Source organism: Oryctolagus cuniculus, chromosome 9 (genome assembly GCF_964237555.1).
Source record: "Oryctolagus cuniculus chromosome 9, mOryCun1.1, whole genome shotgun sequence".
NCBI classification, from domain to species: Eukaryota; Metazoa; Chordata; class Mammalia; order Lagomorpha; family Leporidae; genus Oryctolagus; species Oryctolagus cuniculus.
The window spans coordinates 32620943-32644203 of record NC_091440.1 but is presented as its reverse complement, the minus strand read 5'-3'; the positions used below and the strand labels follow the sequence as shown (position 1 = coordinate 32644203).

Sequence of the window (23261 nt, the reverse complement as noted above, 5' to 3'; positions counted from 1 at the left end):
TTGAGCCTCCTATTTTTTGTTTGCCTCATTCAATTTACTACCTGCATAGAATTTTTATTATCAAAGTATCTAGGTTACACCCCTTTAAGTAAAACAATTATATGAGGTAAAGAAAGCAAAGTATTCAATTTAGTTGCCTAATTTAGAAATAATTAGATTGTATTAATATGTATACAAACTCATGCTGGATCTCTTCTGTATCATTTATATCCCATAGTCCTATATAATTTTAATAATTTTTAGATGAAATTAGCCTTTGATACATGATAGTTTTAAATTACTAGGAAGCTCAGCTATCAAACTCATTAAAATTTCATTGTAGTTTATGGTATTCATACTTTGTTTTTGAATATTGATGAGTCTCCTTTGACCCAGCATCAAAACTTCACCTTTTATTTTGATTGTCTTCCAAAATCTGTAAGGTTCAAGTGTGCATGTTATCCTCTGTAATTATAGTTATATGTTAGCCTTCCATCTCATCACCCAAGTAGGGTAATCAGAACATTATTTTCAAAAATTTAACATTCCCTTTCAGATTCATCAAATTCTACATACTTCCCTTTATTTTCTATGAGTTTGAATAGTTGCTATTGTGTTTTAGGGACACTTGACCACCTTTGCACTCTGCCTTAAAGACTGAAAATCAAAACCCTTGTTAGAGTCTAAATGTTTTTGAATGATTGTGAATTGGGGCTTGGGAATTAATGCAAAAGTTTCTTAAATTATTTCTATTGTTTGAATAAGCTAGTTATGGCTAGGATAATCCATTTTTACATATTTATGCAAAATACATTTTTCTATTTAGTGTTCAGAACAGATAATTAAAATTCTCTTACACAGTTAAAATGAAAGTCTCTGCTTAATAGAAAAACACAGACTCAAGTAAGATATATATCCTATTTTAGACATGCCTTTAAAGTTTGTAAGTTTTAACCTGTTTAAATAATTGCTAATATTTTTAGTAATACCTCCTATAGTAAGAAAACTACAGTCCAGAATATCCAATTGGAGAAAAAATAAGGGTTTCTTAATTTTCATACAGTTTTTGTTTTTCAACTGATATGTACTATTTCAAAAAGCACACATGTAATGATAATACTGATACTGTACATAACAAGTGCCATGTATCTTGAGTTTGCTTAGAACACTAATAGTTACTCCTGTTTTCCTAGTTTTCTCTCTCTTTAAAGCCCTGATTTGAAGAATAAGTTATATGATCACCTATATATAATTTTACATTTGTTTTGAGTAATGATTTCCTTAATTCATTGCCCTGGGAAAGAAGGAACTGAGAAGAAGACAAGAACTGATTGTTTTCTAAGCCTTTTCTATCCAGCTATTTGATCTGTAAAAGAGGCATAATAGCTTTTTTCCTTCTTTCTTTAATAGAAGTTGCTGTATTTGAATGATTCCAGCTTATAGAAAATAGTAAATAATGGCTTTTATATTTTTAACTGCTATTAAATGTTATTTTAATTGTTATTCTTCAAAGAATCATGAAATATTGGTGTATTATTGTTTTTTAAAACCTTATTCTTGATGAAGTTCAGAATGTTCCATTCATTATTACAGGAATGTCCATATATAAAACATGCTGGCATGTATTTTACTTACTAATAAAGTTGTGTAGATGTGGAAGTGTGATCCTGTGATGCATCCTTTTGAAAATCAATTTAAGATCCTCATTATATTACCATCATGTTAGCCTCACTAAAATGTTTATATGGCAGACTTTTGAAGATTTGAGATGAAAACAACTGTGTCATAGAATTAGGTGGGAATATACATCAGTGAACTTGTCACAGTGGTAGGAGGTGGATTACAATTTAATTTTAGGAGATGTAGAGATCAGCTTTTTAAAAATAGTTTATGTTCATTTCTACATTGTAAAAGACTCATAGTCACCATAAGTCACACCTGCTTATGGACTTGTGTTCCTCTTTGGGATGTATGACTTCAAATGCAAGTATTTCCTTTGTATTACTAAGAAAAAAAAATAGCTCATTTTATTTTTAACAATTAAAAGGAAAATATTTATTTTGCACTCAACATACTTGCTTGTTTTACTTTCTAGATGTTTCCAGCTTAGATTTCATGTTTTTGTTTTTGAGAGGTTGAGCTTCCTGCTTCTAAAAAACTCACCTAATTTTAATAACACTCAATGCTGGTAACTAAATAAAGAAGCAGTTAAGTATTACCCTGTTAACAGTTAAGGTTGTGGCAAGCCAAAATTACACTTGTTGTTCCCAGATTCTTAGAGATTTTCTTATCTCTTCATGCTTGCCAAGAGCCACTTTATTACTTTTCCCACTTCTCGTGTGTGCATGTGTGTGTGCTTGTGGGTGCATGTGCACACTGTGCTTAAATCAACACATCATGATCACTGTCAGAGAAGAGGAGCATAACTATCCTTCCTTGGAGCATAGTTTCTTCTCTTAACTTTTCCAGAAATGTAGCAAGATCTGCAAATAAACCAGAATTTTTCTCAAAGCTCCAAAGAAATCTGGAGGGCAGGCACTGCCATTAGAATTTGGAAAGCAAATAACCTTATTGGAAAGTATAAACTTTTCAGGCGGAGAAAGTTGCAAGAACAATATGTGTGCTCAAATTACTAGTGTGGAAATATATTTCTTTTCCATGAAATTCAGTTTTTCAGCCATCTGAATTCCGGCATAGTGATTTGTTTGGCTGTGCAGTCTGGGTGATTTGAGCTGTAAAATTCTAATTCCCATCTTATTCAGAGAGGTGATCTAAAGACTTTAATTGCTAGCAAGCATTTGTGACCATTCATCCTGATATAATAGGTGGTGATAGAATAAGTGTGAAGTATCACTTTCTAAGTTCCAGACTTTAACATGACAAGCAGACCATGGAAAACATGTAGTTTCAGTTCATTGGGGATTGTGAACTTTTAAAAGACATCTGAATCTTGCATTTTCCTAATCCTATGGGATCTTCAGGAATGAATTATTTTTTTGTTGTTGTTGTTGTTGTTGTTTTAAATTTATTTCTTTATTTGAAAGGCAGTTATAGGCCAGGAGAGGAGAGATGGAGAGAGAGGTCTTCCATCCACAGGTTCACTCCCCAAATGGCTGCAACAGTCAAAGCTGAGCTGATCAGAAGCCAGGACATAGGAGCTTCCTCCTGGTCTCCCACACAGGTGCAGGGGCCCAAGCACTTGAGCCATCTCCACTGCTTTCCCAGGCATTAGCAGGAGCTGGAACAGAAGAGGAGCAGGGGCCAGCACTGTGGCATAGTGGGTAAAACCGCCGCCTGCAGTGCTGGCATCCATATGGGTGCCAGCTGCTCCACTTCTAACCCAACTCTGCTGTGGTCTGGGGAAGCAGTAGAAAATGGCTCAAGTCCTTGGGCCCCTGCACCCGCTTGGGAGACGCAGAAGAAGCTCCTGGCTCATGGCTTCAGATCAGCTCAGCTCCAGCTGTTGCAGCCATATGGGGAGTGAATCAGAAGATGGAAGACCTCTCTCCATCTCTCCTCTCTTGGCCTATAACTCTGCCTTTCAAATAAATAAATAAATCTTTAAAAAAAAAAAAAAAAAAAAAAGGAGCAGCCGGGACATGAACAGGTGCCCAGATGGGATGCCCGTGCTGCCGGTCGAAGCTTAGCCTACTACACCACAGTGCCCACCCCAGGATGAATTCTTAATTGAATAATTTTTAAAGAAGCCCCCACCAAACCAGATTACTGTTCAATATGATTCATCATAATCAGCTAGAAGTTTTGGGGAAAATTCACATGCCAGTCTCAATTTCCAGAAGTTCCAATTCAAAAATACCACAATGATAGTATCTTTTCCTTTCATAGTTGGAGGTGGTGGATTTTGGTTGAGTAGAAGTGTCAATTCCTTTCTTATCATTGTGTCCTCTTTATATCTAGCTCCTTGTATGGATGTGATAGAAAGTTAAATATGTTCGAACTTAGATACAAACAGTTTGTGCTGAGTTAACTTTATAATCCTGGAAAATGAGCAGTGTTGGATTACCCTAACATATAGTCAGTTTTTCCTGTTCACTCACCAAACATTGCTTTCCACTAGTAACTTCCTTTCTTCATTCTGAGGAGCCTATGGATTACTGAGAGGGAAATTTGTGTTTAAGAATGGGTATTAGACCCCTATTAACTCTAGACTTGAACTTCAGCTATCATACAGGCCCAGGCAGTTTGCTAAGTTGCAGCCTCAGTTTCTTCACCTGTTTATTGGGAAGCAAACTCTGTGCCTGAGGATTAGATGAGATTTATGCTCCCGAAAAAGGTAGCTGTTACTACTACTTCTCCCTTTGGGTTTCCTGACTTGGCTGCCTGTTAGCCTTTGCAAATGCCTCCAGGCGATGAAATGGGCACTTACCTGATGTGGGTGTTGTGTCTGCCAGCCCCTTTGAAAAAGATACTTAAGAGTTTGCTGCTTATAGCCTCTCTACAGCAAGTGGAATTAAAGCAAAAGTTGCCTGGGTGACCTTTGATTTTAAAAGACACAATAGGCAAAGGGGAAAGGAAGTTGCCTGTTTACCAAGCCTTAAAGCCTAGCGCAGATCTCTCCAGGCAGAAGCTTACAAGGCTCAGGCCAGTTCCTCAGAGTTCCACTGAATTGATTAGGTTGTGTTACTTTAAAATTGGTGACTTTGTTTTTGTTTTTGCTTTTTGGCTTAGGGAGCCAGTGCACTGAAATCCAGGTCAAGGAAGATCAGGAAATAATAAGTTAGTGAGAAGGCTGAGTCTGATTCTAGGATAAACCACATCACCAACTCTTCCTCTAATCACAAACTAACCTTGATATGTTTTCAGAGAGATCCATTATTTTTAAAGAAATTTTGCTAGAGTCAAGTCCCCTAGACTCTGCCTTGATCATAATTCAGGTTATTTATATATTTTTGAGCACCTACTTATAGTTCTTGAAGAGTTGAGGCTGTTAACTTTGACTTGTAATTCTTTTTATATCCTATCCTTTTTCCCTACTTTGTTTAAATAACTGATTCTCTCTCCTCCTCTTTGAAATTCCTCTTGGTTTGCAAAGCCCTTTGCTTTATTTCTGTCAAGACGCTTAGGAGATGCTGCTGTAATTCCTGATTTTTGTGTTAACTATCCTCAGTGGTAGATACACTACATCATACTCCATTTTGCATGCCTCCCTAACACCTAGCACAAAGCTCAGTAAATTGAATGGATGTATGGGATGGATGCTAGTGCCAGTGTGTGCTAGGGTGTGCACCAGGTATGTGAAATGCTTGTTGGCCTGCAGCTCACAGGAAGATTTATAATTAGGAAAAAGTACTAATGTTGAAGTAGAAACAAAATCATGGCTTAGACCAATTGCATTCTGGAAGAAGCAGCACCCTTCACTATATAAGTGATATTGACAGTAGTTGTTAAGAATATTTGGAAATGTGCAATGTGTTTAAACATTTCATAAACATCTCCCTATTTTCCATCTTTTACACAATTCTCTGCCACCTTTGATCCTCCTCAGAAGGAAGTAATTATCTTTTCAATTCTCATAGCACTTCATTAAGCCTCTATTAAACCATTTTTCTACTGTTGTGTCACAGCAATTTGTGTTCGAGCCTCATCACTTACGCTTCAGGCAGGATCTGTGTCTGGTGTAACAGCATAGTCTTCAGTTTGGCACATAATGAACACCTCTAAAAGATCAAGTTGAAGATTTTTTGTGAAATTGTGAGTCCCTTACTTTGGCCCTGCCAGTTACCACCAACTAGACATCAACATTAGGGTAGGCATCCTATTCTCCAAATATGCTGCTACAAGAAACATAGAGAATAAATTGTGAGCATTCTTTTTATGCATTTCCCAACTCCATCTCCTTCTCCAGAAGTAACCTCTCAATTTATTACACACTCTTATACAGGCTTTTTCCCATATAAATGTTTTACTAGGATGATCCTGTGTTCTATGATGTCAGCATAATTTCGGGTTTCATATAAAGATGAGAGGATCCCAGGTGCGACGTCTGGAAATGTGTACCTTTTTCTTTGTGTTCCAGGAGTCAGCACTCAGGGGAGAGCACTATTTCCTTCTGCAAACATAGTTTACTTCTACTGAGAAACCAAGGTTTATTTCTTTGGTCCTTGCATCTCTGGATTCAAGTCCTCTGGGAGCTGGACTGTTGCAGAATCTGATATTTGCAGCATTTAAACATCCTGCTTAGTGATCCTCTTATAACTCTATTTGGTGAGGAATTCTGTGGAACCAGGTCACTGGGAGAACAGGGTCAGGACTGACCAGAAAATCTGCCTGGGTGTATTTAGAAAACCAAAATTATCCTGGGTTTATGTACATGTGTACATGTGTGTTTACATATGTATGTATGCATGCATCTGTCGTCCATCATTTTATTATGGGAGTTGGCTTAGGCAGTTATGGAGGCTGAGAAGCCCCACCATCTGTAGTCTGTAATTCTGTGTGAGTCTAATGATCTGACAAGCATGGGAGCTGATGTGTAACAGGCTCCAAAAGCAGATGCTAGGGTAGTACTGGTGTAAGTCCTGGAGTTCAAAACTCTGAGAACCAGGAGCTCCAGTGTCAGAGCAAGAAGAAGGATGTCCCACTCCAAGAAGATAGAGCAAATTTACCCATATATATGTGTGTGTATGTATATAAAATTGTTCCATTGAGGCCCTCAATTGTTTGAATGATGTCCATCCCCATTGATTAGGGCAAATCTCCTTTACTAATTTAAATGTTAGTCTTTTCTGGAGACACAGATACAATCAGAAATGTTTCATCAGCTATCTGTGCCCACCTTAGCTCAAAGTTGACACATTTGTCACCAGACCCTTTTTTCCTCTCCCCTAATTCTTCCTGCCTGCACTCTCATATGACATCTGGAACTGGAGTAAGACACAAATACATTCTAGGTTCTGTGTACTGTGTCCTGACATGGTTTGAACTGCTCTTAACTTGTGAGGTTCATAGTGTCTGCACTGGCAAAGTGTGTGGTTACAAGGCTGTGGGAAATTTTTCACTCAATTCTTTAAAGGTGTTTACAGTAACCCTCTTTCTGTAGAAGTGATGGGACCGATGCTCAGGCCTTCAGAAGCACCAACATGTAAAGAGTCACAAATCTTGTCTTCCCACAGGAGTTACTGAGCATTCAGACTGCTTGCACCTGGTTTATTTTTATATTTATTTATTTTATTAAATTGAAAGAGAGATCCTGGAGCTGCATCCAGGTCTCCCATGTGGAAGGCGGGGACCCAAGTATTTGATCTGCTGCCTCCCAGGGTGCATTAGCAGGAAGCTGTGTCAGGAGTAGAGGCGGGACTTGATCCCAGGCATCCCAAGCTGTGGTTTAGCCTACTGTGCCACAGGACCCTCCCCGAGCTCCTGGTTTGATTGTTAGTCAACTCACTACAGTGGCAGTGTGTAAGTGGTTGGTTTGCATTTACTTGACTGTTACCCGCTTCATTCTCTTTACTCTCCAGTTACAAGTCCCACAGAGTGACTAACTTCCCAATTGCTTCTACAGATAAGCTCAGCGAAAAGTCAGTAGCCATATTCAACAGCTATCTCAAAGACCACTCAGTGCTACCCACAACTGACCACCAAGTCTTTGCCGAGGGAAGCTGGTGCCTTTTTCAAATCTCTGCTTGGTGAAAATACGTATGAGAATGGCTAGGTGAAATAGGCATTCCACTTTACAGTAATCCAACTCTCAAGTGCATGATCTCGGTTGTATTCTCAGAAGTGAAAACTTGTGGAGTAGCCCCTGGCTAGGTCCAGACTGTATCTTAATGCAGAAAGTAGGTAACAGTCAGCTGAGAAGCAAGAATTAAAGTGAGAGAACACATTCAAGAATGAAGGCATGCAGGTTGGGAGAAAGTGAGTTACACTTAACAGGGTTTAGGGTCATCTTTTTATGTGATCTGGGGGCATAGGGAGTGGTGTCTAGGGTGAAACTTACCTGAATATTCAAAGAGGGTGGGGTTTGGGGCAGGCTGGAGTACTGCCCATTTCCTTGCCATCTTTGTAAATCTCTGAAGTGTCCTGGCATCAGGTGTGTGATAGGTGTGGGAGTGTTGGTCATGGTAGTTTTATTTTAATGACATTATAATGAACTAAAGGTCATTGGTGGGATGCAGCTGGCACCAGATCTTATGCAGAAAAACCCTGGAAGCTGCGGTTTGCAGGTTTGCACAGAAGGGGTTGAGGTGTGGGTGGTGCAGGAGCTGGCTATCCATAGCTCCTCTTGCTAGCTACCTCCCTGCCTCCATTGAAACAAAGTCTGATTATTCTTGTGACCCAAGGATAGTTCTGGCTCAAGACCTTGCTGCTTATGTAGGTCCAAAGAACCCTCACTTCCACCTGCCGTGAGTTCTGCCCTCTGGTCAGGAGCAGCATGATGACCCTTAGTCATTGGTGGAGAGCCTTGCATAGACACTTGCCCCATAATCTCTTGGCAGTGCTTACCATGGTTTCCTGTGCTGTTTCACCCTGCCCCTTAGTACTAATTAGAAATACGCATCTTGGGCGGTGCTGTGGTGTAGTGGGTAAAGCTGCTGCCTGTGGCACCAACCCCCATATGATGCCAGTTCATGTCTTGGCTGCTCTACTTCTGATCCAGCTCCCTGTTAATGTGCCTGGGAAAGCAATGGAAAATGGCCCAAGTGCTTGGGTCCTTGCACCTGCATAGGAGACCTGGAAGAAGCTCCTGGCTCCTGACTTTGGATTGGCCCAGCTCAGGTGTTTGCAGCTATTTGGGGAATGAGCCAGTGATTGGAAGATTCTCCCTCTCTCTCTCTCTCTCTCTCTCTCTGTGTGTGTGTGTGTATGTGTTTCTGTAATTCTGCCCTTCAAATAAATAAAATAAATCTTAAAAAAATACACTTCTCCCCAGCCCAAACTCTATTTCCCTAGACAAAAATAGTTTCTCCTCAGATGAGTGAAGGAAAGAAAATATAATGAAGTACAGAGATAGATACCGCCTGCCTGTTAAGAGTCTGAAACAGCCTGCTCTCTCTGCTGAAGAAGTCTCGGACTGTCTGCACCTACTTGTTATCAGTGATCTCTTCCTTTCCTCTTCCTCTACCTTCTGTCTTCTTTGTTCTCCTTCCCCTACTGACCATTCTTTCCTCTCTTTCTCACCATCTCCTTGCTCACATAAACCTAGTTTATCACTATCCAAAGTCAAGAGTCGACAACCCACCTGTAAGAAATTCTGGAAAAGAACTGAAAGAGAAATTCCTTGTCATAGAAGGGTACTAACTTCAGTAATTCGTATACATTGACAAATCTCTGCATCCTTAAATTTTAGGACATTGTTTCTTATAATGCTAAGAACTTACATGCCTGTGTACTAGGGGTTTTTGTTTTTGTTTAGATTTTATGTACTGTAGGAAGGTACAAGGGGTGGAGGAAGTGCCTCCCCTACTTCTGATGTTTCTTCCATGTGGAGGGAATGTAATTAGTGTAACTCTTGACCTCTCTCTACCTCTTTATTAGCTCTTCCCAGGGGACTCATTTACTTGATGGGTAAATTTGAAATGTAAATATCTGGGTATGCTCTGCTCAGCTTCTCCTCTTCCTCTGGGGGCTGACAGCTCACAAGAGTTCCAGCTGTGCTCTGTTCTCCAGGTCAGGCTCTGCTCTGCCCTTGCCCAGGGAAGCCAGTTCAGTACCGGGAGTAAATTTAGCTGGGCTATTTCCTCCAATATGGGTTTATCGCTAATAACATTAATGTTTGGGATCTCCATGTGCTAATGCTTTGTTTCCTTACTTGTTTCTGCGTATCTCAGATGACGAAGGCGCTGTATTCGGTAACCTTAGAAACTCATAATGCACATCCCACTAGACCTGCTGTTGACCACAGAGGTCCCATTAGCCACCTTTTATGTAAATGACTCAAATACAAGCCTATCTCAACTCCTATATTTCAAAATTTGTATAAGATTTCTCCTTTTGCAGGAGCAACAAGCACACCTCCTGGCATGTACATTTTTGTAGGAGGTACAGAAGAAGGTCAAGGAGTTATCCTCTCAAAAATAACCTGTTCTCCAAATAATTTAACCAATTGAACCAAGACAGTTTCTTGATTGTGCAGTTTCTGCACAGTCATTTGGATTCAGTCTGCCCTATAATCAGTGTGTTCCACCGTGTCATTTCCAGTCTATTGTTACTTTTATCAAACATGTACTAGCTGGTCCTTGTTACAGGCAGTATCATGATTTCCAGTCTAGTGATGAAGGAGATTCCAGTTAGTATCTCTCTCCTCTGAACTTCCATACCTGGCTGCTGCACCTTCTTTTATAAATATTTTACTTTCTACCAGTGTTACAGTGATTTCTAATTTTGGCTTGTCTTCTTTGGAGGCTTTGTGGCAACTTTTGTTCAGTTGTATGTCTTGGATCATTGTATTCTCTTAAACTCACATTTCTCAAATTTCAATAATTATACTGAAGAACAATAGAGAAAATGAGCAAAGGAAGCTGGAAGGAAAACTTGAAGGGAGTATGGAAGGAAAGGAGACAAGTATGTGGGAAGGAAGGCACAGTGTGCCAATAACTCAGGCTATAGCGTGACTCTGGCAGCCATCATGAGAAACAGACTCCATTCAGACAGTGCAGCAGCAGGACCAAAGACCCATGCTCACCTCAAGTCCTGCACAGAGGTTCACTCTGCGGAGGTTGGCAAACGTGCAAAGATGGGAAACCTTAAGCAGGTTACTATCAGGGTTACTAGGGGTATCTGATATGAAAATTGAGCGCAGGTCATATAGCTTGTATGCACAAAGATCTGGAACTAGCAACTGAATAGTGATTGGGAGCCAAGTCAGAAACACAAACTCTCTCAGGACCTCCGTGGTTTCTCATCACCTTGCTTCTCTGAGTGGCTGATTTGTTTACTTTTTTTTTCCTTCTGAAGATTGATTTCTTCAGTGCTTGGCTCAAGATAGCCATTTCAAGTATCTAGCTCTATTCCACTTGACCTGACTTCATGATTTGCTAGACACTAACTTAGGCAGTCTTTCTGCGTCCCATCCTCAGACTCCCAGGAGATAGAATCTGGAATGCTTCTTTCCCAGCTACACATGTACCTGAACTTGTACATAGTGCCACTGGCGCTGGAAGAAGGGCAGTTTGTATGTGCTGCCTTTTTTTTTTTTAAGATTATTTATTTATTTGACAGGTAAAGTTACAGACAATGAGAGGGAAAGACAGGGAGAAAGGTCTTCCACCTCCTGGCTCACTCCGCAAATGGCTGCAACGGCCGGAGCTGGGCTGATCCACAGGGGCCAGGAGCCTCCTCTGGTCTCCCGTGGGGTGCAGGGCCCAAGCACTTGGGCCATCCTCCACCACACTCCCAGGCCACAGCAGAGAGCTGGACCAGAAGAGAAGCAGCTGGGACTAGAACCAGTGCCCATATGGGATGCCAGTGCCACAGGCAGAGGATTAACCTACTGCACCACAGCGCCAGCCCCTGTATCTGCTTCTATTTGGAACCATGGTAGGGTAAGATTATTATTTTTTTTTTTTGACAGGCAGAGTGGACAGTGAGAGAGACAGAGAGAAAGGTCTTCCTTTGCCGTTGGTTCACTCTCCAATGGCTGCCGCGGCCAGTGCACCGCGCTGATCCAATGGCAGGAGCCAGGTGCTTCTTCTGGTCTCCCATGCGGGTGCAGGGCCCAAGCACTTGGGCCATCCTACACTGCACTCCCGGGCCACAGCAGAGAGCTGGCCTGGAAGAGGGGCAACCGGGACAGGACAGAATCCGGCGCCCCAACCGGGACTAGAACCCCGTGTGCCGGTGCCACAAGGTGGAGGATTAGCCTACTGAACTGCGGCGCCGGCTGGGTAAGATTCTTTAACTTTCATCCAAGCACACCCCTTTCTGAAAGACATGAAAGGATGCACATTGATGGCATTAAGGAATAAACTAAGCTGTAAATCAACAGGAACAATAGGCAAAAACGCTTAAATGGTATTGACAGGGAAAGATTCTTGTGTAGAAAGGGGCTTTACTACATTGCATACCCCTAGAAACATTGCCATGCAGGAGTATCCACATTACCTGAAATGGGCTTTGATATACTTGGTCAGAACTGAGTTTGAGACAGATTATTTGGTCCTGAAATTAAGTAGAGTTTCAGAGTAAAGTGTGGTCCTCCCACAATGATACTGCTTTGTCAGCTTTTGTTCTAGATAAAAGGATAAGATGAAAGGATTTAAATTGAGAATTTCTGCTTCAAGGGAGATGGAGTAGATGTACTCTTGTTGCTTTCCACTAAGTATTACTAGACATCCTAGACATTTTACATAAAATGAACGTAGGAAGAAGTCAAAAGGTGGGGGGAATGCATCAGGTTATGGGGGGACTGTGGGATTCAACATGGGGAGCGAAGACCCTAAATTTTTTTTGCCTCATTTATCCCAGACCTCGAACTGAAGAAACCAGCAATCCGGAAACCCAAAGGGCACAGATACAAAAAACAAACAAACAACAACAACAAAAAAAACCTGCAAAACTATGATCTAAAGACCAGAAAAGGGGCAGACAAAAAACACGGAAAACTGGGACAGTAGCCACTCTACTACAGCTAAACCAGACAGAAAAAAACGCAGTCCCACCACTCTCCACCAATGTAACATAATGAGAAGCCTGGACCCCATCCCCCCCCGGCTGGAGTGAAAAGGCCAAGTAAAGGGAACTGGACTGGGAGTCTGAGGAGGCCAACCGGCGAATCAGCACTTCCAGGTCACCAGTCACCCCTCCAGGGTCACCAGAGACCAGGCAGTGGGCGGAGCTCCCTCCCTTCCATTCCCTCCAGAACCAAGAATGCCCCTCTTTGGGGATCAACATAGGCTGAGTAGGAGACTGACTAAAGCAGTGACTTCCTTCCAGAGCTGGAGAAAGTCAGGTCAGGCAGGTCCAGATGTCTGATGGCATCATACAAAATGGCCAGGTTTCTTTCAAAAATCACCCATCACAGCAAGGGCTTCAGCTGTGCAGTTACTAAAATTTGAAACCAGTGAAGAAATATCAGTAAACGCTCACGTGACTTTTAATTCATTAATCATACAAGCAACTAATTGCTAGTGATGACAGTTACACATTATTTATTCCAATGTCTTTTACAGATGTTAGAGAAGCAGATAAAGCCTTATGATTGTTACACCCTGAGTTTATTGCTGTGCTGAACAGACGGAAGGTGGCGCCTTCGTGAAGATGGGAGGAGAGTAAAGTGAAGGGAGCAAGATTATCCAGAGAACCACGATGGTGGTGGTCTTGAATTGTGAGACTAAAGCATTGAGATGTACATGGGACTTATATATTTGGCAATTTCTCTACAAAACTTGGGAAAACAAAGCTTGCAATATGTTTGGAGTTGTAAGTATTTTTAGCTTTCTTTAGAGCAAGTTTTTATGTTTTCCTAAGTGGATATATTATTTATTAGTTGTTTATGTTAATAAAATTAAGCATACTTGAAAACTCTTAAGTTTTTCTTGGAGGTGGTGTTGTAGTGCAAAAGTTAAGCTGCCACTTGAGGTGTCCACATCCCATCCTTGGGAATGAGTTCTGCCTCAGCTTCTGATCAGCTTCCTGCTAATGCAGTTGGGAAGGCAGCAGATGATAGTCCAAGTATTTGGGTCCCTGCCACCCATGTGAGAGATCTGGATGGAGTTCCAGGCTCCTGGCTTCAGCCTGGCCCAATCCTAGCTGATGTATGCAATTGGAGAGTGAACCAAGAGATGGGAGATCTCTCTCTCTCTGTCACTCTACCTTTCAAACAACAAATAAGTAAATCTTTTTAAAAAATGTACAGCATTTCCATTTCTAGTAAAGTTTTATTGATAAATTCTATAGATATTTTTTGATATATTACAATTTTTTAAAATGGAGATGATATTTTTAAGTGCAGAAAAAAATACTGCTAATTCCTTAAATAATTTATTTTACATCCCTCTCCACTGCCCCTGGGTCTGATGTTCTTTAGCATTCCTCTGTCTATAAAAGAGTATATTCAATCATAACCAAGTTTTCTTTCTTTCTTTCATTATTATTTTTTAAAGATTTATTTATTTACCTGAGAAGCAGAGTTACAGACAGAGAGAGGTCTTCCATCTGCTGGTTCACTCCCCAGATAGCCATAATGGCCAGAGTTTGGCTGATCCAAAGCCAGGAGCAAGGGGCTGCTTCTGGGTCTCCCACACAGGTACAGGGGCCCAAAGAGTTGGGCCATCTTCTACTGTTTTCCCAGGCCATGGTAGAGAGCTGGAGCGGAAGTGGAGCAGCTGAGACTCGCACTGGCCCATTTGAGATGCCAGCCCTGCAGTGGCGGCTTTACCTGCCATGCCGCAGCGCTGGCCACCAAAGTTTTCTTTTCTTCACTCTTGAGAAGAAGAAAACAAACTTAAATGCATTTACCTAAAGGTAAGTAATAACTGCGTGCCTCTTATGTATCCAGATGAGTACCTGGCAGAGAAATGATTTGTGGGAGACTCTGGGTTCTGCCCAGCCAGAATGCTCCATAAAACCTTCCCTGTTGTTCTTCACAAGGCCAGCTTTGCCTTATATAAACTTTTACTGAGGGATTTGTTTGCAACATTCCCTTCCAGATGTAAGTCAATGGGGCATCCCAATGCCTTTTCTCCTACTAAGCTCCTTTTCCTTGTATTTCATCCTGTTGATTGTTTTCAAAGTGGGAATCCCCTTCCCTCCCCCAGAATAAATTCATCAGCCAAAAAGGTTTTTTAAAAAGTAAAAAGAAAAGTATTTTGCATTCACAATAACAATCTAAAGCATTTTAATATAGTGATTTCAGAATGCAATGGAATAGGCAGTTCGGGTTTTAAAATATCTGCTTTAGTCTGTGTAGACGTTGTTCAATGTGAAAGCTTCTTATTAAATGCTAGAGGCAACCCAAGTGCTGAAGTAAGGATAAACTGATGGATAATGATACCTGGAAACAAGAAGAAAGAATTGAGGCCTGTTATATTTGATTCAAATCAAGCAATTAGAACACATGAATGCCTCTTAGATATCTTTTAAGATCATTTTACAAACAGAGGAAATATTCATTTGTCCACATAAAGCAAAACTACTTAACTCTCAGTGTTATTTCCTTCCATTGTTTATTTTCTTTCCTCTGGAATTTACATAAAAGGTGTCAGTTAAATCGATATCTGAATGAGTACTAAAATGTGAAAATATTATTATTCATTTGTTTCAGTAGATCATCTATTTTAACACCCCACTCCTCCCCAGTTGTTCATATTTGTGCCAAGAGTAACACAATAAAAATGGGCACTGTATCTTTTGGATATTGTTCTATAGCTATTTTTCAACTAATAGAACTTCCAGCAGACAATGAAAATATGGTTCATGCCATTAAAAAGCTGTAATACTCTGAAGAAAAGGTATTCTTTTTCCACATATGCTTTGAAGAATAAGAATTTTCAGTGAGAAACTAATGTACTCCTAAAATTAGTAAACTTCAGTTTTTTTTAGAATTCCAATAAAATGACATTATTTTATAATTTTCAAAAGTAAAAAGGAAATTTTTTTTTGTGTTATTCTTTTTTTTTTATCTTTTATTTAATGAATATAAATTTCCAAAGTACGACTCATGGGTTACAATGGCTTTCCCCCCCATACCGTCCCTCCCACCCACCACCCTCCCCTTTCCCACTCCCTCTCCCCTTCCATTCACATCAAGATTCATTTTCGATTATCTTAATATACAGAAGATCAGCTTAGTATACCTTAAGTAAGGATTTCAACAGTTTGTTCCCACACAGAAACATAAAGTGAAAAATAATAGATGATTTTTTTTTAAATGATGATGAAATCAGATCAGACCTATTGTCATGTTTAATCCCAGTGAGAGTCAAGTTGGGAATTGATAATTTCTTTTTTTTTTTTTTTTTTTTTTTACAGAAGATCAGTTTAGTGTACATTAAGTAAAGATTTCAATCGTTTGCACCCCCATAGAAACACAAAGTGAAATATACTGTTTGAGTACTCGTTATAGCATTAAGCCTCAGTGTACAGCACATTAAGGACAGAGATCCTACATGAGGAGTAAGTGCACAGTGACTCCTGTTGTTGACTTTACCAATTGACACTCCTGTTTATGGCATCAGTAATCTCCCTATGCACCAGTCATGAGTTTCCAAGGCTATGGAAGCCCCTTGAGTTCTCAGACTCTTATCTTGTTTAGACAAGGTCATAGTCAAAGTGGAGGTTCTCTCCTCCCTTCAGAGAAAGGCACCTCCCTCTTTGAAGACCTGTTCTTTCCACTGGGATCTCACTCACAGAGATCTTTTTGCCAGAGTGTCTTGGCTTTCCATGCCTGAAATACTCTCATGGGCTTTTCAACCAGATCCGAGTGCCTTTAGGGCTGATTCTGAGGCCAGAGTGCTATTTAGGACATCCGCCATTCTATGAGTCTGCTGAGTATCTCACTTCCCATGTTGGATCACTCTCCCCTTTATTTATTCTATCGGTTAGTGTTAGCAGATACTAGACTTGTTTATGTGCTCCCTTTGACTCTTAGTCCTTTCATTATGATCAATTGTGAACTGAAATTGATCACCTGGAACAGTGAGATGGCATTGGCACATGCCACCTTGATGGGATTGAATTGGAATCCCCTGGTATGTTTCCAACTCTACCAATTGGGGCAAGTCAGCCCGAGCATGCCCCAAATTATACATCTCTTCCCTCTCTTATTCCCACTCTTATGTTTAACAGGGATCACATTTCAGTTAATTTTCAACACTTAAGAATAACTGTGTGATAATTACAGAATTAAACCAGTCATATTAAGTAGAACAGACAAAAAAAAATACTATGAGGGATAATGTATTAAGTTGTCCTTTAGCAGTCAGGGCTATGCTGATCAAGTCACCATTTCTCATAGTGTCCATTTCACTTCAGGAGGTTTCCTTTTTGGTGTTCAGTCAGTTGTCACCGATCAGGGAGAACATATGGTATTTGTCCCTTTGGGACTGGCTTACTTCACTCAGCATGATGTGTTCCAGATTCCTCCATTTTGTTGCAAATGACTGGATTTCGTTGTTTCTTACTGCGGTATAGTATTCTAAAGAATACATATCCCATAATTTCTTTATCCAGTCTACCATTGATGGGCATTTAGGTTGGTTCCAGGTCTTGGCTATTGTGAATTGTGCTGCAATAAACATTAGGGTGCAGACCGCTTTTTTCTTTATCAATTTAAACTCCTTTGGGTAAATTCCAAGGAGTGGGATGGCTGGGTCGAACGGTAGGGTTATATTCAGGTTTCTGAGGAATCTCCAGACTGATTTCCATAGTGGCTTGACCAGTTTGCATTCCCACCAACAGTGGGTTAGTGTCCCTTTTTCCCCACATCCTCGCCAGCATCTGTTGTTGGTAGATTTCTGTATGTGAGCCATTCTAACCGGGGTGAGGTGAAACCTCATTGTGCTTTTGATTTGCATTTCCCTGATTGCTAGTGACCTTGAACATTTTTTCATGTGCCTGTTGGCCATTTGGATTTCCTCTTTTGAAAAATGTCTATTGAGGTCCTTGGCCCATCTCTTAAGTGGGTTGTTGGTTTTGTTTTTGTGGAGTTTCTTGATCTCTTTGTAGATTCTGGTTATTAACCCTTTATCTGTTGCATAGTTTGCAAATATTTTTTCCCATTCTGTTGGTTGTCTCTTCACTCTCCTGACTGTTTCTTTTGCAGTACAGAAACTTCTCAATTTGATGCAATCCCAATAGTTGATTTTGGCTTTGACAGTAAAAAGGAAATTATTCAAAATCCCATTATACTGATACAATTTTCATCTTGGCATAATCCAAGCCAGGCAATTGTTTATTCTCTTTTTTCTTTTTTATATTACCATGTTGTTTTTTTTTTCCAAAATTTTATTTATTTGAGAGGTAGAGTGAGAGAGAGAGAGAGAAAGAGAGAGGTCTTCCATCTGCTGGTTCACTCCCTAAATGGCCTCAATGGCCAGAACTGGGCTGATCTGAAGCCAGGAGCCGGGAACTTCTTCACGGTCTCCCTCATAGGTGCAGGGGCCCAAGGACTTGGGCCACCCTCTACTGCTTTCCCAGGCCATAGCAGAGAGCTAAATAGGAAGAGGGGAAACCTGGACTGAAACCAGTACCATGTGGGATGCCAGCACTGTAGGTGGAGGCTTAGCCTACCATGCCACAGTGCCAACCCCTCTCTTTTTTCTTAACAGTGTTTAATCCTTTTTTTTTTTTTTTTTTTTTTTTTTTGAAGAGAGAGAGAGGACTTCCATCTGCTTGTTCATTCCCAAATGGTCACAACAACCAGAGCTGGGCCAGACTGAAACTAGGGTTCCTGAGCTTCTTCTGCATCTCTCACATGGGTACAGGGCCCAAGCACTTAGGCTATCTTCCTCTGTTTTCCCAGGCACATTAACAGGGAGTTGGATCAAAGTGGAGCAGCCGGGTCTCGAACAGGTTCCCATATGGTGGAGGCTTAATCTGCTATGCCACAATGCTGGCCCCTTATCCTAACTTTTTTTTTTTGTCATAACTTAATTTTTTGACAGGCAGAGTTAGACAAAGACAGAGAGAAAGATCTTCCTTCTGTTGGTTCACCCTCCCCAAATGGCCGCTACAGCTGGCATGCTGCGCCGATCTGAAGCCAGGAGCCAGGTGCTTCCTCCTGGTCTCCCCTGCAGGTGCAGGAGCCCCAAGTACTTGGGCCATCCTCCACTGCCTTCCCGGGCCACAGTAGAGAGCTGGGCTGGAAGAGGAGCAACCAGGACTAGAACCTGGTGTCCATATGGGATACTGGCGCCGCAGGCAAAGGATTAACCAAGTGAGCCATGGTGCTGACCCCATAACTAAAATTTTTAATAACATCATTTATGGTCATTTATCAGTTGGAAAAAATTCAGCAGAAAAAATACTTTTATAAAGATGTAGCCTCTGGTTGGCACCACGACTCAATAGGCTAATCCTCTGCCTGCGGCGCTGGCACACTGGGTTCTAGTCCCAGTCGGGGCGCTGGATTCTGTCCCGGTTGCCCCTCTTCCAGGCCAGCTCTCTGCTATGGCCCGGGAGTGCAGTGGAGGATGGCCCAAGTCCTTGGGTCCTGCACCCACATGGGAGACCAGGAGAAGCGCCTGGCTCCTAGCTTCAGATCAGTGTGATGCACCAGCCGCAGCGCACCGGCCGTGGTGGCCACTGGAGGGTGAACCAACGGCAAAAGGAAGACCTTTCTCCCTGTCTCTCTCTCACACTGTCCACTCTGCCTGTCAAAAAAAAAAAAAAAAAAAAAAAAAAAAGATGTAGCCTCCTCATACATAAAAATGAAATAGTGAATATAATTAATGTCCAGCAGTGGTAAATCATGGCCTAGAAACTGGATGGAATATGGTGTTGAATACGCTTTCAACAATAGCCAGAAAAATGATCATTTTAATCATGGCCCTTCGGTCAGCTCAAGGGGCTCCGATAGTCAAGCTCTTTGGAGTAAGTTTGAGTCATCATTCAGTGAGGTCCCTTTAAAAAACCTTACTTGACAGTCAGCGTGTGAAGTGCAGACTAATAAGCATGGGCGCCTCAGCCCCACCTATGTGCTCCCTAGTCAGGCAGCCAGGAAGGTGGTACCAACAGTGCTGAGTGTGATGATCATAAAAGCACCACAAAGACAAACAAGTTAGGATCTTAACCAACAAAAAGTCAGTGCTCAGTCTCATGTTCTCCAACGCACATTTGACATTCATGGCAACAGTGGAAGAGAAAAAGGTCTGAGTTGGAAGAAAGTCAGTATCAGAAAATGGAACTCTGGGTGCCAGTGCCATGGCATAGTAGGCTAAGCCTCTGCCTGTGGCACCGGCATCCCATACGAGCGCCAGTTCTGGTCCTGGCTGCCGCTCTTCTGATCCAGCTCCCTGCTAATGGCTTGGCCTCCTACACCTGTGTGGGAGTCCTGGAGGAGGCTTCTGGTTCCTGGCTTTGGATTGGCCCAGCTCTGGCTGTTGCAGCCATCTGGGGAGTGAACCAGTGGATGGAAGATCTTTCTGTTTCTCCCTCTCTCTCTTTCTGTAACTCTGCCTATCAAATAAATAAATAAAATATTTTAAAAAACCCAGAACTCTAAAAAATTGAGGTTATGCCACTGAGTGAGGCATAGGAGAATAATGAGTAGATCTGGGTGGCCCCTACTCAGACCAGATGATGTTACCACAGTTTGTATGAAGAAAGAGAGTAGAAAAAGAGATGGCCAGAGGATGGTGTGAGGCAGGGAAGGACTCCACATTCAACTTGAGGAGATGGGGGGTGGGGTGGGTTCTTGTCTTTTCCGTTTGCATACGTTTTTCTTGTTGAGGTGTGTTATTGCTTTGTAGCTTTGTTGGAAGCACTATTGTCAGCATGCTATTGTACACATTTATATATTATATGTTTGTAACATGTATATTTATGTAGATTGTTCACTCTTTTTTTTTTTCTTTTTGTTTACTTCCTCCTGGTCACTTCCTTTAATATGTAGGTCTCGAGCCCCACACTTAACCTCCCATGGGCTCACTTTCTTCCTCTGTGACTACAATATCCAGAAACAGGACAAGAAAGAGGTTCTGCCCAGTTGCACTTTAAAACCTTCTCCAGGGGCCAGCACTGCAGCACTGGCATCCCATATAGATGCCGGTTTGAGTCCCACCTGCTCCATTTCTGCTTCCTGCTAATGTGCCTGGGAAAGCAGTGGAGGATGGCCCAAGTTCTTAGGCCCCTGCACCTGCATGGGATACTTGGAAGAACTCCTGGCTCCTGGCTTCAGATTGGCACAGCTTCGGCCATTGCAGCCATTTAGGGAGTGAACTAGAAGATGGAAGACCTCTTTCTTTTCCTTCCTTCCCTCCTTCCCTCCTTCCTTCCTTCCTTCCTTCCTTCCTTCCTTCCTTCCTTCCCTCCCTCCCTCCCTCCCTCCCTCCCCTCCTTTCTCCCTCCCTCCCTCCTTCCTTTTCTTTCTTTCTTTCTCTCTCTCTCTCTCTCTCTCTCTCTCTCTCTCTCTCTCTCTCTCTCTTTCTGTTTCTTTCTTTCCATCTTTCTTTTTTGTTAATTAATTAATTAATTTTTTAAGGGATACAAATTTCTTAAGTACAACTTTAGGAGTAGAGTTATTCTTTGCACCATACCTGCCCTCTCACCCACACTCCCACCTATCCTCTCCTCCCTCTCCCCTTCCCAGTTCTATTCCCCATTAAAATTCATTTTCAATAAACTTTGTACACAGAAGACCAACTCTATACTAAGTAAATATTTCTACAGTTTGCACACACATGCACACACACAAAATTGTTTGAGAACTAGTTTTAAAATTAACTCTTATAATACAACTCTTCAAGGATAGAGGTCCTGCATGGGTAGTTAGTGCACAGTGACTCTTGTTAATTTAACAAATGACACTTTTACGTATGACCACCCAAGGCTCTTGACATGAGCTGCCTAGGCTATGGAAGCCTTTTTAATCCACAAACTCAGTATTTTGACAAAGCCAAAAGTATATTGGAATACCTCTCTTTCTGTCTCTACCTCTCTTTGTAACTGTCTTTCAAATAAATAAAACTTAAAAAAAAAAAAAAAAAAAAAAAAAAAAAAAAAACCTCCAGCGGCCACTAGGCGACTTCTCTGCACTTCTCTTTGCTTTTCCTAAACCAGACTCTGGCAGGACAATACAAAGGACCCAACTTGGGCTAAAGGGATGAGGACTCCTTCAGCTACCCTGAAGCACATGGCCTCCCAACATGTGAACCATGGTAAGATTCTCTTGGACAAAAGTGGGGACCGGGTAGAGGGCACCTAGCACACAACCACTCAGGATTATGGTGGTATAAAAGATGGGGAAGCTGAGACCAGTGTTATGATGTATCAGGTTAAGCTTCCACCTGCAATACTGGCATCCCATATGGGTGCCGGTTCAAGTCCTGGCTGCTCCATTTCTGCTAATGTACCTGGGAAAGCAGTGGAAGATGGCCCAAGTCCTTGGGCCACTGTGTCCACATGGGAGACATGGATGAAGCTCCTGGCTCTTGATTTTGCACAGCCCAAATCCTGTTTGTTGTAGCCATTTTGGGAGTGAACCAGTGGATGGAAGATTTCTCTCTCTCTCCCTCAAACTTTTTTTAAAAAAGAGGTGGAAGAACAAAAATATAAAACACTATTTAGAACCTTGAAACACAAAATATGGGATATTTCTTAACAAACTACTAGCTTACCAGTTTTCAAGGTAACTATGAACAATATTAAAATGATTTATATTATTATAGCCATGTTATATAAGAAATAAATCTGTACTATTTGAATGCACCTTGTTCAATAACTACCGCCCAGAATCTGGTAGAATCTAGGATTGATGGAAATTTTGTCAGAAGAAAAGAAACTTCCTATACCTTCTTCTGCTTTAATGTTGCAATCAAACAAAAAACAGAGCTTGTTGATGGGTACCAGATTTGGACCCTGAGATAGTAAACTAAATTTTCTGATCCTGCTTGTGACCCTTGGAAAATAAAACCTGGGAAGAAATTTTATATAATACTCAGGAGGCTGATGTTTCTGTAAGGGACAAACATTGGGATAAACATTGTCAAGATATTTCAAATTAGTGTTGAGTTTGGCCTTTAGCTTTCTTTCTTTTTTTTGGAAAACATGGTGAAGAAAAACATTAATAACAGGATTCACCCACATAAAGTCTTGAAGGAAAGGTTGACATTGGTCAAATAATTTGAAAAAAAAAAAGGCATTAATTATAAAGAGTAATCCTATAATTATTAATTCATAATCAAAGGTCAACATATTATCAAAAACTCTCCAATATTTACATTTCCTAATATCTATTGTTCACATTAGAGAGTACTCATATTTTAGTAGCTAGATACAGCTTACAGCTTTAAGTTGTGTTACATATAAATATATGTTATATATAAAACATATAATTATATATATATGTTAGATTTATTTTATTTACTCATTTTAAAGAGTTGCAGAGAGGCAAAGGCAGAGAGAGAGAGAGAGATCTTTCATCTGCTGGTTCACTCCCCAAATGGCTGCAATGGCTAGAGGTGGTCTGATCCAAAGCCAGGAGCCAGAAGCTTCTTCCGGGTCTTCCACATGGGTGTGGAGTCTTAAGTACTTAGGCCATCCTGTAATGCTTTCCCAGGTGCAGGGAGCTGGGTTGGAAGTGGAGCACCCATATGGAATGCTGGCACTGTAGGTGGCGGCTTTACCCACTATGCCACAGTCCTGGCCCCAGAGATTTCTTTTTTGTA

The 23261-nt window shown here is 41.2% G+C and overlaps 1 long non-coding RNA gene across 3 annotated transcripts in view; it reads left to right on the top strand.

Annotated features, from left to right (window-relative positions):
- Window positions 1-13106: 13106 nt before the first annotated feature.
- LOC138843687 (uncharacterized) overlaps window positions 13107-23261 on the top strand; it is a 58896-nt gene continuing 48741 nt past the window's right edge. For 2 of the 3 annotated variants that reach the window (XR_011378621.1, XR_011378622.1), the window contains exons 1-2: window positions 13224-13356; window positions 21655-21752. This is a non-coding gene — a long non-coding RNA (uncharacterized lncRNA). Of the gene's footprint in view, window positions 13357-21654; window positions 21753-23261 lie in introns of all 3 variants that reach the window. The other variant, XR_011378620.1, reaches the window with a different exon arrangement.